Source organism: Grus americana, chromosome Z, assembly GCF_028858705.1.
Source record: "Grus americana isolate bGruAme1 chromosome Z, bGruAme1.mat, whole genome shotgun sequence".
Lineage (NCBI taxonomy): Eukaryota > Metazoa > Chordata > Aves > Gruiformes > Gruidae > Grus > Grus americana.
The window spans coordinates 65,025,765-65,039,344 of record NC_072891.1 but is presented as its reverse complement, the minus strand read 5'-3'; the positions used below and the strand labels follow the sequence as shown (position 1 = coordinate 65,039,344).

General features: G+C 40.0%; 1 long non-coding RNA gene across 1 annotated transcript in view; it reads left to right on the top strand.

Moving 5' to 3' along the window:
- Window positions 1-8,096, top strand: part of LOC129199786 (uncharacterized) — a 36,529-nt gene extending 28,433 nt beyond the window's left edge. Inside the window, exon 3 of the long non-coding RNA XR_008574743.1 lies at window positions 6,501-8,096. This is a non-coding gene — a long non-coding RNA (uncharacterized LOC129199786). The remainder of the gene's footprint in view (window positions 1-6,500) is intronic.
- The last annotated feature ends 5,484 nt before the right edge of the window (window positions 8,097-13,580 follow it).

Genomic DNA, 13,580 nt, shown 5'->3' with positions numbered 1-13,580 from the left:
TTTGAGGTTTTTCACTTTTATAGTTTTTAAGCAAGGAAAGTTCTCTTATTGCATCAAATACAAATAGCAATATCTGAATCTTATGAGCAAGGATCTACTTACATATCATACATATTTTTGTTCCAAATCTGGCCTGACAAACTGCACCCAGTTCAAACGGGTTTAAATAATGGAGAAAGAAGCATAAGGGGAAAGATAATCACATGACCAAAACCCACAAAACCCAAAATACCCTTCGCTACCAACAGAACAATGGAAACTTTAATTTTAGTATCTATAGTTACATTAAAAACATGAGATAAATGTTTCTGTTTTACTAGAACAAGACTTGTGAAAATAACCTAGTCATAATTCCACTAAGAAAACTGGGAAATCTTATATCGCAGCATTTTGAGACTCAGGTTCAAAACTTTAATTTTGAATGAATTACCACATGTTGCATTTCATACAACTTACATGTTCTGCAGACCTATTAGGAAATCACCCTATTTTACCAACATTTCCAAATTAACGTCTCTCCCAAATCAGATCACAAAATGTTGATGTTTCCCAGAGTGAAAAATTATCACAAAAATTTCAGATGGAAAATATTCAAAATATGCAGATTATTAAGGACTGCTAACACCTTTATAGTCGAAGCAAAGTAAATTGGAATTTTTTGTTTGTTCATTTGTTGTTATTGCACATAGAGAGAAAATTGTGCTTGTAGACCTCAAAATAATTTACCAGTTTATCAGAATAACATTGGAAACGATGTCTTTAAGCCTTTCCTTACATACTTCCATCAAAACAGGATGGGAACCAGGAACAGATGCTTACTGAAGCAATTGCTGCAATGGTTTATGATGTTACTGCCCCAAGTTCAGTTCCTACACCAGAGCCAGTGATATGAAATCATGCTCTTTCTTCTTCTCAGAGGTCAGCAACTTGGTTAGGTTAATATGGTTTTCTTTGTCCTAAACATAATGACGAACACTGGAAAGATCCTTTCCATTCGTTTGAAGTTCTGGCAAAGAGACAGTAGCAAACAATCCTAGGAAAATAGCTTTTTAATCCACTGCATTTCTGAAGTGAGCATCTGAGTGAGGCTTGATAAATTTTTCACTGTGTTAATTCTACCATCTAAATCACAGAACTACAACCACCTAGAGCAACTTTTAGCAGCATACTAATGAAACACGCTGCAGACTAATCCTTTTCCTTGAAAAAGAAAAGCTGTCTCCTGCTTCCCACAGACTGTCATGAAGCCATGCACATGCACACAAGGTTGTGGCCTCCTTTTATCTTTGGTAACCCGTCCAAAGCTTAACGGGAATGCTGAAAGAAGTTACATTAGCAACAAATGTGACTTAATAGACCAAACTTTCCTGCACACAAACTCCTTTCTTTAGTGAACATGAAACAGTGGATTTGAACTAGCCAAAGGTCTAGACTTGAAAATTAATTGAAAAAGTAATGGCAGTCCTTGCCAGCCAAAAGCTAATTAGCTGTACAGTCACCTTCTGTGCTTATTACCTTCCCCCTCCTGAAGAGAAAGAGCATGTTTAAAGTTTGCTGGGGCCACATGGCATTGAGCTGCACTGCTTGTGTTCCATTACTTTGCTTTACTTTAAGCTAGTACTGGTAGCTCCCTGCTACTGCCTCGAGCCAATGTTACAAAAAGGGAGAATCAGGGAGCCAAACCCACCTCCCAGCTGCCGCTCACCCCCGGTGTCACAGAGAATGGGGACAAGGAGATTTTATCCCCCTCAGTTACGGTGTTTAAGTGATACAGCAGAACAGTGTGCAAACATTCAGTTTAACAGGAAAAGACGGAGTCAAAATTTGCAAATAGATCCCTTGCAGCCACAGTGAGAGCTGGAGGAAATGCTAAAAGAGCACAGGGTGTTATGGCTTGACAGAGAGAGAAAAAAAACAGAGTTATGATAAATGCTCATCATGCTGTGTGTGTTGCTAGCTATGAAGCCCTCCTATTGCTCATCGTACCCGTTTTAGCTTTTCCTCAATTCAGAAAACTATATGTGTCCAAAGAACTACATATATTCTCACTTGTGTTCCTACATTATCAGCATAGCAGAGCTCCTGTCTTAGGCTAGGATAGTTTAGTGCAGCAGCAACACAATAATAATAATAGTAATAATAATGCTGATATTCTTTACAGATCCTGTAGGATGCTAAGTTAAGGATTGTAAAGCAGTTAGTGTTACTATGGGAACTGATTTCTTGGTTAGTCACACATTCAATGTATTTATCTCACGCTGCACTTACACGAAAACTGTTTGGTGATTTTGTTCCAGGGCTACCTGAGTTGCATGGAAAGAAGGATTCAATTTATTAGAGCTTTTTTCCTATAGTAACACATTAAATCAAACCAGGCTACAGTATTTTCTGATGAAAGCTGGATGCACTTTTAATTCCAACAGACTTAAGGTGTGGAGGAGCAATTAAACTTCTTAATCGTGACAGCCTCTGCAAGGTTGCAGAAACTTTAGTGCTTAGACTGGTGCCTCACTAGCCTACTCATGTGGAAAATTCCCAATGGCCGTTATTTCCTATAGAAATGACAGAGTTTTTCTCTTCTTACTGACCAACAACTCTCACAATTTCCTTTCCATAGTAAATTAAAATCACTTCACAAACAACATCAGACAACAACAATAAAAATGCCTGTAGATCCAGGATTAATTTTATGTCAGAACACATATACATGCATCTGAAGAAGTTCTGGCATTTGTCTGCAACACTGGAATCAAAGGTCGAAGACTCAACAGTAATTGGTAGAGACTGCGCTTGAACCCAGGTTAAATTTAAGTGTTACGTGTTTCTCTCACAGGTTTTTCTCTGATGTTCTCTACCCTATTGAGTTATGCCACACAACTGGGGGTAGAAGCAGGGGGATGTGATGAAAACACTTTGATTTCTCCCCCACCCAAGTGCACTCTTATGTACAAAATCAGGTTCTTTCTCCGAAGAGCTCAGAGAGTAAATTGTCACACACTTTTGGAGAATGAAAAAATTGCTCACTTAGAACACTGTTTTATTCTTCTTTCATAACTAACTATGTTAAATATTTGTGGACCCAAGGCAAAGAATAAGCCAGGACTCAGCATTTTTTTTTATTTTTCCAGTTCACTAAGAGATTGCCAATGTTCAATATTTTTGCAGAACCCATCCTTTTCCCCTCCACAAACATTTTCTCCTCACTCTCTCAATTAGAATAATTAAATATATATATTACATATGTATATTTATATATATATAATATATATATAAAAAATCAGTGTTTCAGGCTTTGTGTATGAAAACCTAGAACATCACTTACTATGTTTACACTTCACAGATGTCATAGATTTTAGGCATCCTAGAAGAAAACAATCACTCTGGAAATTTTATTCACCTTTTATTACTTCAAAATTGTTATAATACCTGTAACATCTATATAAATTACATTTTTTAACTATCCCTGCAAGTCTCAAATAGTCATCTGAAGTATACTGCAATAAAAGATGCTAGTAAAGGGTGGGAATGTGGCCCTTGTGAGGTATGCATGTGTAAGAAAAACGTATTTGTTTTAACAGCACACTCTCTGAAGAGTGATAAATTGTTCTTACAGAAATGTAAGAGTCTTGCGACTCATTAGGCTGTATCAGAAGTGACAAAATACAAGGTTCTTACAGAGCTAATGGCATAACAGCAGATCATCCACAGACTACAACTGCTAGCTACTGGGAAACTGATAAGCAGATGACCCCTTGGGATCTAATTCGACAGTAAAACCTACCAAACTAACGACAAGAAAACCCACAAAAGATCACTGAATACCCAAATATTTGCTGATACACTGCAAAAGCAGGTGGGCAGAATTTAAACCGGTCCCCTGATGATTATTAACTGCAATATCTGCTATAATCTGGCCTGAAGATTTACAGCTTGACAAAGGTTAGAGAACAAAAGTTAGCCTCCTGGGCTGAAAGCCCTAAATCCTCAGCATTTCTGCGTACTCCTGCTTTCCTCTGTTACAATTCTGTCCATGCTATATATAGTAGCTTTCAAGTATTCTGATTATTACAATCTTTCATTTTAAAAAGCCTAGAAAATAAACAAGTGAGGTTTTTTTCCAGATAACTGAAGAAATGCACCCACAACAGGGCTTGAGGGGAGGGATGGAGATAAATAACAAAATCACTTAAGCTCAGCAGTACCTGAATGTGGAGTGTCAGGAGGGAAACAGCATGAAATCATACCTTTACTTTGAGTTTTGATTTCTACTGTTTCTAACTTAGAGACAAAAACAGTTTACTATGATCAAAACCAATCCTATTTAAGAATATAGGACCAGTACAAGTGCCTTGCCCTAGGTGACAATAACAAATTGGCACGACTGCCATTTTCTGATACTCATGGTATAAAAATCCAGTGGGGGGGAATTTCTGTCTGGCACTAGGCTCACAGTTCAGGGAGAACTGATTACATCAAATACATGCAATATGCAGTAGATTTTGGCATCATTATGATGCCAATGTTGTGGCAGATCCTGATAACCACAGTGACAATTTCACTGAAGTATGTGACATGGAATTAGAGAATCTTGTTTTGCATTCAAGGTCTGGGCCACTAACACATTTGGGAAGGAAGGGAGTACCTCATAGTACTTGTCATATTATCATACCTCTTGCTATAAAAAAAAAAAAAATCATTTTCCATTAGCAAAGGGCAGCACTGATTCTTTATCTGATCCAAATCCCACTCCCACTGAAGCTGCCAGAAGCAGAGGCACATTATTCTTGTATGGGTAAATTTCCAATTACGTGCCTCTCAGTGAGCAGTATTTTCATTTAACGTATGACCACCTGCTTGAAGGTAGCAATTTTTCCATGTGTTTTGATATAGAAAAGCAAAATCACAAGTTGGAGCAGTTTTGAGTCACACTTCTTCAGAAAAAAAAGAAATTGCCATTGGCTCATGGAAAGTTTTCCAACACAGCTGCTTTTCCTGGAGCTTTGACAACAGAGCTGTGCCTCTGAATTGTAAACATAGCTGCTGCTTTGGCCATTAGAAATTTGGTTCAAAAATATAAACACTTTTGAATAAAATGGGCTTGGACTGTAATACCCTGTGAGTTATTGAAAAAGATGCAGATACAATTGGAATCCATTCTTTCCCAAACACTCAGAAACCACAGCAATAGTAATTATTTTTCCTCAAAGGCTTTTAAGCTCACTCCAGCCATTGTTCAGTAATTTGTAGGCTCTGCAGAAAAACAGATGGTGTGCTTTGACCGTTGTTTAATTTTACCAGCCAATTTTATTCCACTGTTGTTTCATATCCTTTCTCCTGCTTGTTGCATCTGCTTGTTTCTTCAGGTTATACTTGAGTAACCGTCCTTGGCAAGGGCAATTTTTGTGTTGTGTGTGGATGGTGCCTAACACAGGATGGCTCTGCCCCTAGTGCAGGTCTCTGGAGGCAAAGGTTAGACACTAAACAATCTTTAGGTCCCCTGTGCTATCTTGGGTCACTTGAGGTGTAACTTCAAGGTTTTCATCACTGTAATTTTTGCCCAATTAAGAGACCCAGTAGACAGGAAAGCACACTTCACTTGGTGGATTTCAGGAGAGAGAAGGTGTCTAAGAAGCAGCAGAAATAGTCTGAATGATGGTCCACTCAACCTTCCTTAGGGAAAAAGAAATGTGAAAAGACATAGGCAAAGCAAGGAAAACTGTTGACAGTCCCGTCAATCCCACAGGCAGTCAGAAGTGACACTGAGGAACCACGTATGTGATCTTCAGTATTTGATTCTCTGTAAGCCAACAGACAACAGAGGTCCTCTAATCCTCATCTACCTTGTTCTAGCAAAAATGAAAGTAGACTCAAATTCACAGAGCAACTCATCCCAGTTACCTAACTGGAGGCAACCCAAACCTTTGGCTACACAGACTATTTTGATTTGAAGTGGCACACCCAAAGAAAACAATGGGTGAGTACTAGGTAATAGCACCACGGTTCAGTTTCCAACCAGTAGAAACAAGTACATCTTTTCTGTTTTAAGCAGTTTTTTCCTAAGCAAATGATTCATGAAAAACCAAACCATGACTTTTTAAAATGTCCCTGGTTTATTACTCAGCTCTCTTTTACTGTTAATTTTCAATATCATGTAAGAATCGATACACAGATGAAGAACAGATGCTTCCTTTTGATTAGTCTTAATGCAACTCATTTACTTAACAAACAAACAAAAAACCCCAACACATCAGCTTTGATCAGCATTTGCACTATATTCTGCCACTGGACACCTCAACCTTATTTTCTGCTGTATGGTCTGTGTATGCAACTACGTCACGCCATCACAATGAATCACTGCTGTAGGGATCAGCTGTTTCATTTGTACATTTTAAATAAAGAAAAGGAACACTTCTGAGTTGTTATTTAAAATGTAAACTCTTTGTAAATTGCTGGATCAGATGAGCTGAACGTGTAAGTGGACTTGTCCTGTGTCTGCCTAGGTACTTCCTGTGGCATCACTAGTCCATGAACAGACTATGAAGTACTTCAGTTCTCTGGCACTGCAGCGTGGAGACTGTCCCGTCCACACATCCAACCTGGCAGCGTGTGGTTACATTGCCCCTTTACAAGAAACCAAGGAACAAGTTCAAGGAGAAATGTGCACTATGTTGCGAAGCGGCAACATGTCTGGTGCGTGAGAAATGACAGAAGCAGCTAAAGCAGCAACAGCTGCCCTGGGAGGAACAAAGAAAAGGGTCACTGTTGTAAGCCAGAGAACATGTCTGCACGGGTTTCCTGCCCAGTCAGAGCCAAGGTTTGATGGTACCTTCCAACACAAATGCACAAGCACCCACAGTGTCTCCGGGGAGGGGAAATGGAGGGAGATGCTAGATGGCAAATCCAACAAAGAGAAACCACTGCAAAAGCTACCCAAGCTTTCACCAGCCAACAGACAAACTCTGCTTGTGAGTTGTTTCTCTTTCCCCACTTTTTTGGGGGATTCGGATATTTAGATTGCTTATTTTTCAGAGACAGCATAACAAGCCCTCACTCTTAGTTGCTTACAGACATGTCTAACATCAATGAGAAGAGTAACAATGAACTGTAGTGCTAAATAACTCTGCTGGGTGAAAGCTAGTGAAGATTATATAGAAGAAGTCACTAATGCTACTTCAAGCATGAGAGGCTGAAATGACAGTAATCTAAACAGAAGGAATAACAGCTAGAGTACAAGCAGGAATTCCAACGATGAGATGAAATTTGAACGCACCCTTTAGAAGGACCTCAGAGACCTGTCCAAGCCTGATGAGTCTGTGTTTGCCACATACACAGCACTGCTGTCACAACAGCTATTCCAGAGATGCTCTAGAGCAAATGGAGCTCCTGCTGCAAGCTGGGCATTGAAAGGAACGGCTTCAAGAGGAGTGAACAAGAACAGTTCTACCAGAGAGTATGTTGTAACGTAGGAGGTAAAACAACATGGTAGGACATGTGGGGTGAAATCACTTCATGGGTGAAAGAAAGAGTCTCCATGCTGAGCTGCTCAATGAAAGAAGGCCACCAGCTTCTTTTCTGGTCGTTTTTGAAGAGACTGAGGCAAGAAGCACCCACAAAGGCTTAAGTAAAGGAGGACCCACACAGCCGAACACTGTCTGCACAGATGTCTGGTGACTGAAGAATGCTAAAAGCCTCAGTGCCTGCAGGCTGAGAGGAAACTGAGCAGAGAGCTTCTGAATATCTAAATTTTGGGCTTACACACTTCTAATGAAAGCTAAGCACATAAATCTTTTTTTAAACATAACTCTCCTTGTGAAAAAAGGCATCACTATAGGATGTCATGAGGTTCTCTGGAGATTTTAGGGTTTGTTTCTGGTCTGTGGTACAAAATTTAAGCCAGAGAAAATGCCGCAGAGAAAAGTGGAATGTGCTAGTCTAAAAAGTGTTAAATGAGACCAAAATTTGTCCCATGACCAGAGATGTTTGTAAAGACTGGATGTTGTTTGACGCATTATGTAACACATTGCAGCAAAACATTCCACTGCTTCCAGGACTCTGAACAGTAACAAAAATAAAGCTATTTTTAAAAGAGATGAAGCTATGACTTTTAAGAATTATGCTGATTAAATTTTTGTCCATCTGACTTCTTGTATATGAAAGTGTATTATTAAAAGTAGCACTGAGTCACTTTAGTTTCAAAATAAATGTCCTTTAACTTTGTTCTGTGAAGGATAGGAGGGTGGGGTAAGAGGAAGCTGAAAAATTAACACCAACTCTTTGAAATGGAAATTGCCTAATAAAAGATTATCAGTGATAACAGATGATTTGTAGAATGCCATAATGCATCATGGAAATGGTTTTTGAAATGCTGATGCACACAAGCCTCTAAAATAGATTTTTATTGCTGTGACATGTCCAAAAGATCTTGTCTTCCTTACTGCACTTTTCAAGTATGTCTATGCATACTAAGATTGGCAATTTACCTGGTATATTAATGAAAAATTAATGATTTTGAAAGAACATGTAGGTGATGCAGCAGCCATGACTTCTGCAGTAAACAGTAAAAAACTACTGCTATTGTTCTCTGGACTTTGATTTGTAAAGATTTTAAGTAGTAAAACAAGGTTTCTAAAGTGTCTATAAATTTTTTGGAGCTTGGACTTTATGCTTGGACTTTAAGTTTTCAGATAACTACAAATTAATCACAAACCACAGAAAAGTGGATTCAGTGGGGGAAGAATGAGGAGAGGGCTTGTAAGAAACTATTTTCATTTCAGATCACTGTCAGACTTTGCAGTCTTATCCATTTTTGTATAAAATATTACCAGTGTGCCCTGGTTATTAAAGTGTCTTTCAATGACAGTAAGAGAAGAAATCCTAGCAACAAATAGGCAATATCGATTTCTAGTTTATTGAACAATTTATATGTTTGGAATTGTATTTATATGCATTGCTCAGTCACATGTGTTAGTTCTATTTTTGGGATTATGCACTTTTTGATGTTTGCCTAGAATAGTTTAATCTGTTCTTCCAGTTACACCTGTGCACTTCTCTAATTGTACGGCATGAAGTCTGGGTGAGACTGAGTAGTAATGTCAGGGCTCAGTGCAGGCTGGAGGGGTGCTAGGAGCCGCAGGGGTTCTGTCACATAAAAGGGTGTGAGTCTGATGCATGGCTGAGGGAGGCCCTCCCATTGAGTCACAAGGTTCAGAAAGGACCCCCTTGCTTTCTAAACTCCTTCTCAGAGAGCAGCCTAGGGGCTGCTAGGTCCAGTCTTAGTCCCAGACTTGGTCAACAGTTCATGTTGAAAGAATTATGTATAGCCACTTATTAGAGTCAATGTTTGCCTGTCAGGGCCCCTTAAAGGACTTTCACTGAGACAGTTTCAATTAAAGCAACAGATATAAAGAGTTCAGAATTGCCGTTGATAAATGCACTTACTGCAGTAGCGCTAACATATGATGATAGTGCCAGCCAAATGCCATCCCGGGTATTCTTCACCAAGAGGTGAAGGCGCGGTGCTTACCAGGAAGGTGTTCTTATCTTGGGTGGAGGAGAAGGAGCACAGCCTGTCGACTGCCTCTTCTGGGTCTTCAATCTCTTCTCTCCCTTCTGGGGGTACTTTCCTCAGTATCTTTTATACACTAACCTTAGCTGTTCCCTCCCTGGCGTGACGTTTAACATGATTTGGGTGGAGAGTTGAATACTATAGCCATACATGTTTAGCATGTACTTCTTTTAGCTCATTATCATACTTAGGGGTGTCAACTTTAATATTCATTTCACAGATAATGAAGCAAAAGGTCTCACTCCGGGCACCATGACCTTCAAGATTCTGTGTAAAAACCGTTTATCTGTTTATTTTGCATTCTCTAGACACAACAAAGCCGTCTAGCTGCTGTAAGACTCCCTCCTTCAGCTGCTTCTCATACCAATCTTGCAGATCTCCATCCACAATGTTTGCATAAGAGATAAGCAGACACCAGTGCTTTTAACCTCTTATGTGCAATTCTCACAGGCTCCCTGGGGGTGTAGCTGGGCAGTGCATTGCCACCCAGCGCCATTGCATTGCCTTAGCCAGGGTGCTCGGATGCTCTGCAATGCCACGTGGCCTCTGTGCATGTAGCAGTCACAAACAACCTCTGTGTCTCGTGATGACTCTGATGGAGTGCACCACCTCATTCACAGCAATGCCACTTTCTCTCATCCACATCATCCTTTGCAGCCTGCTCCAGAGCTGTTTTATCTTGGAAATATACGTGACAAGGAGAAGGGATCCTTTCAATAACATAAGGACCAAGTGTTAACAGAGTTGTCCTCCTATCACAGCCTCTGGGTTTGCGCCCTTTGCGTGCCTGGAGACTGGATACCAAGCTGAAGTTTGCAATACTGGGAGTCAGCAAGCTTCACAGACGCACTGAAGCTGGCACTAGTTTTCACGCTCAACACCTGCAGAAGGAGGGAGAGAAGAGCCTACATATGATATATGGACCCCAGCTCATTAATTTTTTCAGCTCTAATGTGAGTAACAGCAGAGAGAGAGAGTTTGATTAGGGCACACTGTAACAGCGATAAAGTGGGAGGGAAGTCAGAGTCAGCTGCACACCAGGCTCCCAGATCGCAGTTCCTGGCCCTGCAAGGTGAAGCTCCCTCAGAGTGGATCCCCGTCTTGGAGAGAGATCCTATGGTATGGGGAGGGTGTTAGTTGGGGTGATATGGCGTGTGCGGAGGGAAAGAGGGAAGCAGCCATTTCACTTCATAGTAAAGCAGGTTCAGTACACAACAGACACACGGTTCTTAGTGACAGGGAATTGCACAGAAATAACCTTTTCACCACTTTCTACTGATCTACTAAAACGACGACTCTAAATCCATGTTATTTCAAAACTCTACAACTAGGAAATTTCTCAATGAATTCTACTGGGGTCCAGATGCACAACAGGTGTAAGAGACACAGTGAACATTTACACCAGTCCCCTCCTACAAAATCCTTAGCTCCTTAATCAGACTACAGTATTCTGTACTTCCAGTGCTGAACTCCCCATTTTGAATCTGTAGGAAGCAGCTGAAACATTCATTTTCATCCTAAAGAGAGGGAGGTCTGGTACACATGGTGTGTGCACCTCAAGGTTTCTTTGATCAAAAGGAATGTGTAACCCGCTCGTAACATGTTAGAGGGTCCCCTTCTGTGTCTTACCCAGAGGAAGGTGCCAGTTGCTAGTCACTGATTACAGAAAGTTGATGGAAGTAGCCCAGAAATTCCCCAAATGTCACCCACATTAAACATAAAAGGAAACAAAACTGAAAAACAAAACCCAAACCCAGCAAAAACTCCCACCAAACCCTAGACTTTTTGAACAGGTACTATGCATACCTGACACTCTGAATAACTCATATGTCTGTGCAAAGTGCAACAACAGCTTAAAGAAACAATTAGTTTTTCCAAACCAAATTGTGACTAAATGTCTGTTCTATATTTGAAAAACAGAGTGGTGATCGGCTTGCATCCAGACTGAACTGCTGAGTCTGTGAAAGTTTCAGCTGGTGATTTCAGTTTGGATTAATTACAGAAATGAAGGATTCAAGCTGCTTCATATCTAGACAAGTTGGTTGCTTTTGTATTTAATGAAAATAGCTTTCCCAGTTAGGAAATAGGTGCAGGGAGGGAATAGGGTGTTTTCTTAAGTACTAGAGGAATATCTCTGTACAGAATCACTCCAACAGAAATAGTGATAACAAGAAGTTTAACTGATTTCAAGATGCAGCTACTACCTACATTTTATGAAATTGGGACAACCTACAACAATATAGGGCTGGCCTTTAGAAAGTCATTTTTCCTTCGTTAAAAATATTTCACCCTCTGAAAGACTAAATATAAAAACCTACAGAAAGCATTCATTTCAACAGGCTTTGAATGAGTCACCAGAAGATGTTTGACTGAATATCACTACGTCACTTTTTCAGTTATCTAACATTCTCCCTTCACATTTTCAAGACTGTCTTCTCTCATACTTGACACTGTACCATGAATGTTTCCTTAATTAGAAAGAGAAGCCTAGAATTTCTATTATTTCTGTCAAACTAAGTATAGAGGCTATTCTTCAACACATATGAAAAGTGAACCCATTTTGGATAAACAAACAGCTTTATCTGGTGTTTGGTTTTTTTTTACTTCCTTCTACTGTAGTATGACACGCTTTCACAGCATTTCTGTTACAGAAAGTTTTTGTCTGTTTTTATTTTCTTTAAGTTCATCTTGCTTTGTTCCATTCACTCAGGTGCAATGATAGGGTAATTGAAGGTTTTCTTCATATCTTTCCAACAAGGAAAGTCTTGCCTCACCCTTGATCCTCAAGGACATCAGTTTAAGAGATTTAGACTGACTATTGATGAGTAACTTCATCTTCCTGTGAAACTGCGATAGGTGCCAGCCAAAACATAGAAGCCCATTCTGAAGGACAAAAGCCAAAGGAAAATCCGAAGGTATTCCCTTGCTTATTTCTAGCTGAATACCTAAAAACCAGCACAGACGCAAACAGACTAAGTAAAATCCTGGAATTCCTGATGCAAATAAGGATTTTGGCAAGTACAACATTGTAGAAAGGATTTCATACACCATCACTTGAACACCCAGCCAATCTACTGCTCCAACGTCCGAACCTCCTTTGCTCCTACCAAAATCAAATCCCACCTTTGCAAAATAATTCCAGTGCTAAATACTGCCCCCTTTTTTGTTGTTGTTTCATTGTTATTTTTTTTTTCTCAGAGCAAATATTTTTCTTTTAATCTATTTAAGAAATGTATTTTCAGAGAATCATTTATATATCTACGGAAATACTTTATCTATTTTAAGGAGGTTGTCTTCACCAGGTGTGGTCCCTCTCCCCCTTAAACTCCCATGCAATCTATTTATTTATATTCTGATAACAAAGCAAATAACAAGATAGTATATATTAAAAATGAGAAAGATTAATTCAGTACAAAATGTTTCATTATGACTTTATTGCACTTTCATTAGGCCAAGTGCAAGGTCCTGCACGTGGGTCGGGGCAATCCCCAGTGTCGATACAGGCTGGGGGATGGATGCATTGTGAGCAGAGAAGGCCTTGGGGATCCCGGTGGATGAAAAACTGGACATGAGCTGACAATGTGCGCTTGCAGCCCTGAAAGCCAACCACATCCTGGGCTGCATCAAAAGAAGCATTGCCAGCAGGTCAAGGGAGGTGATCCTGCCCCTCTGCTCTCATGAGACCCCGTCTGGAGTACTGCGTCCAACTCTGGTGTTCTCAGCACAAGAAAGACATGGAGCTGTTAGAGCAGTTCCAGAGAAGGGCCACGGAAATGGTCAGGGGGATGAAACATCTGTGCTAGGTTGAGAGAGTTGGAGTTGCTCAGCCTGGAGAAGAGAAGGCTCTGGGGGACTTTATTGTGGCCTTTCAGTAAAGGAAAGGTGGAGAGAGACTTTTTACTAAGGCTTGTTGAGATAGGATGAGGGACAACGGTTTTAAACTAAAAAAGGGTGAATTTACATTGCATATAAGGATATATTTTTTATGCTGAGGGTGGTGAGGCACTGGAACAGG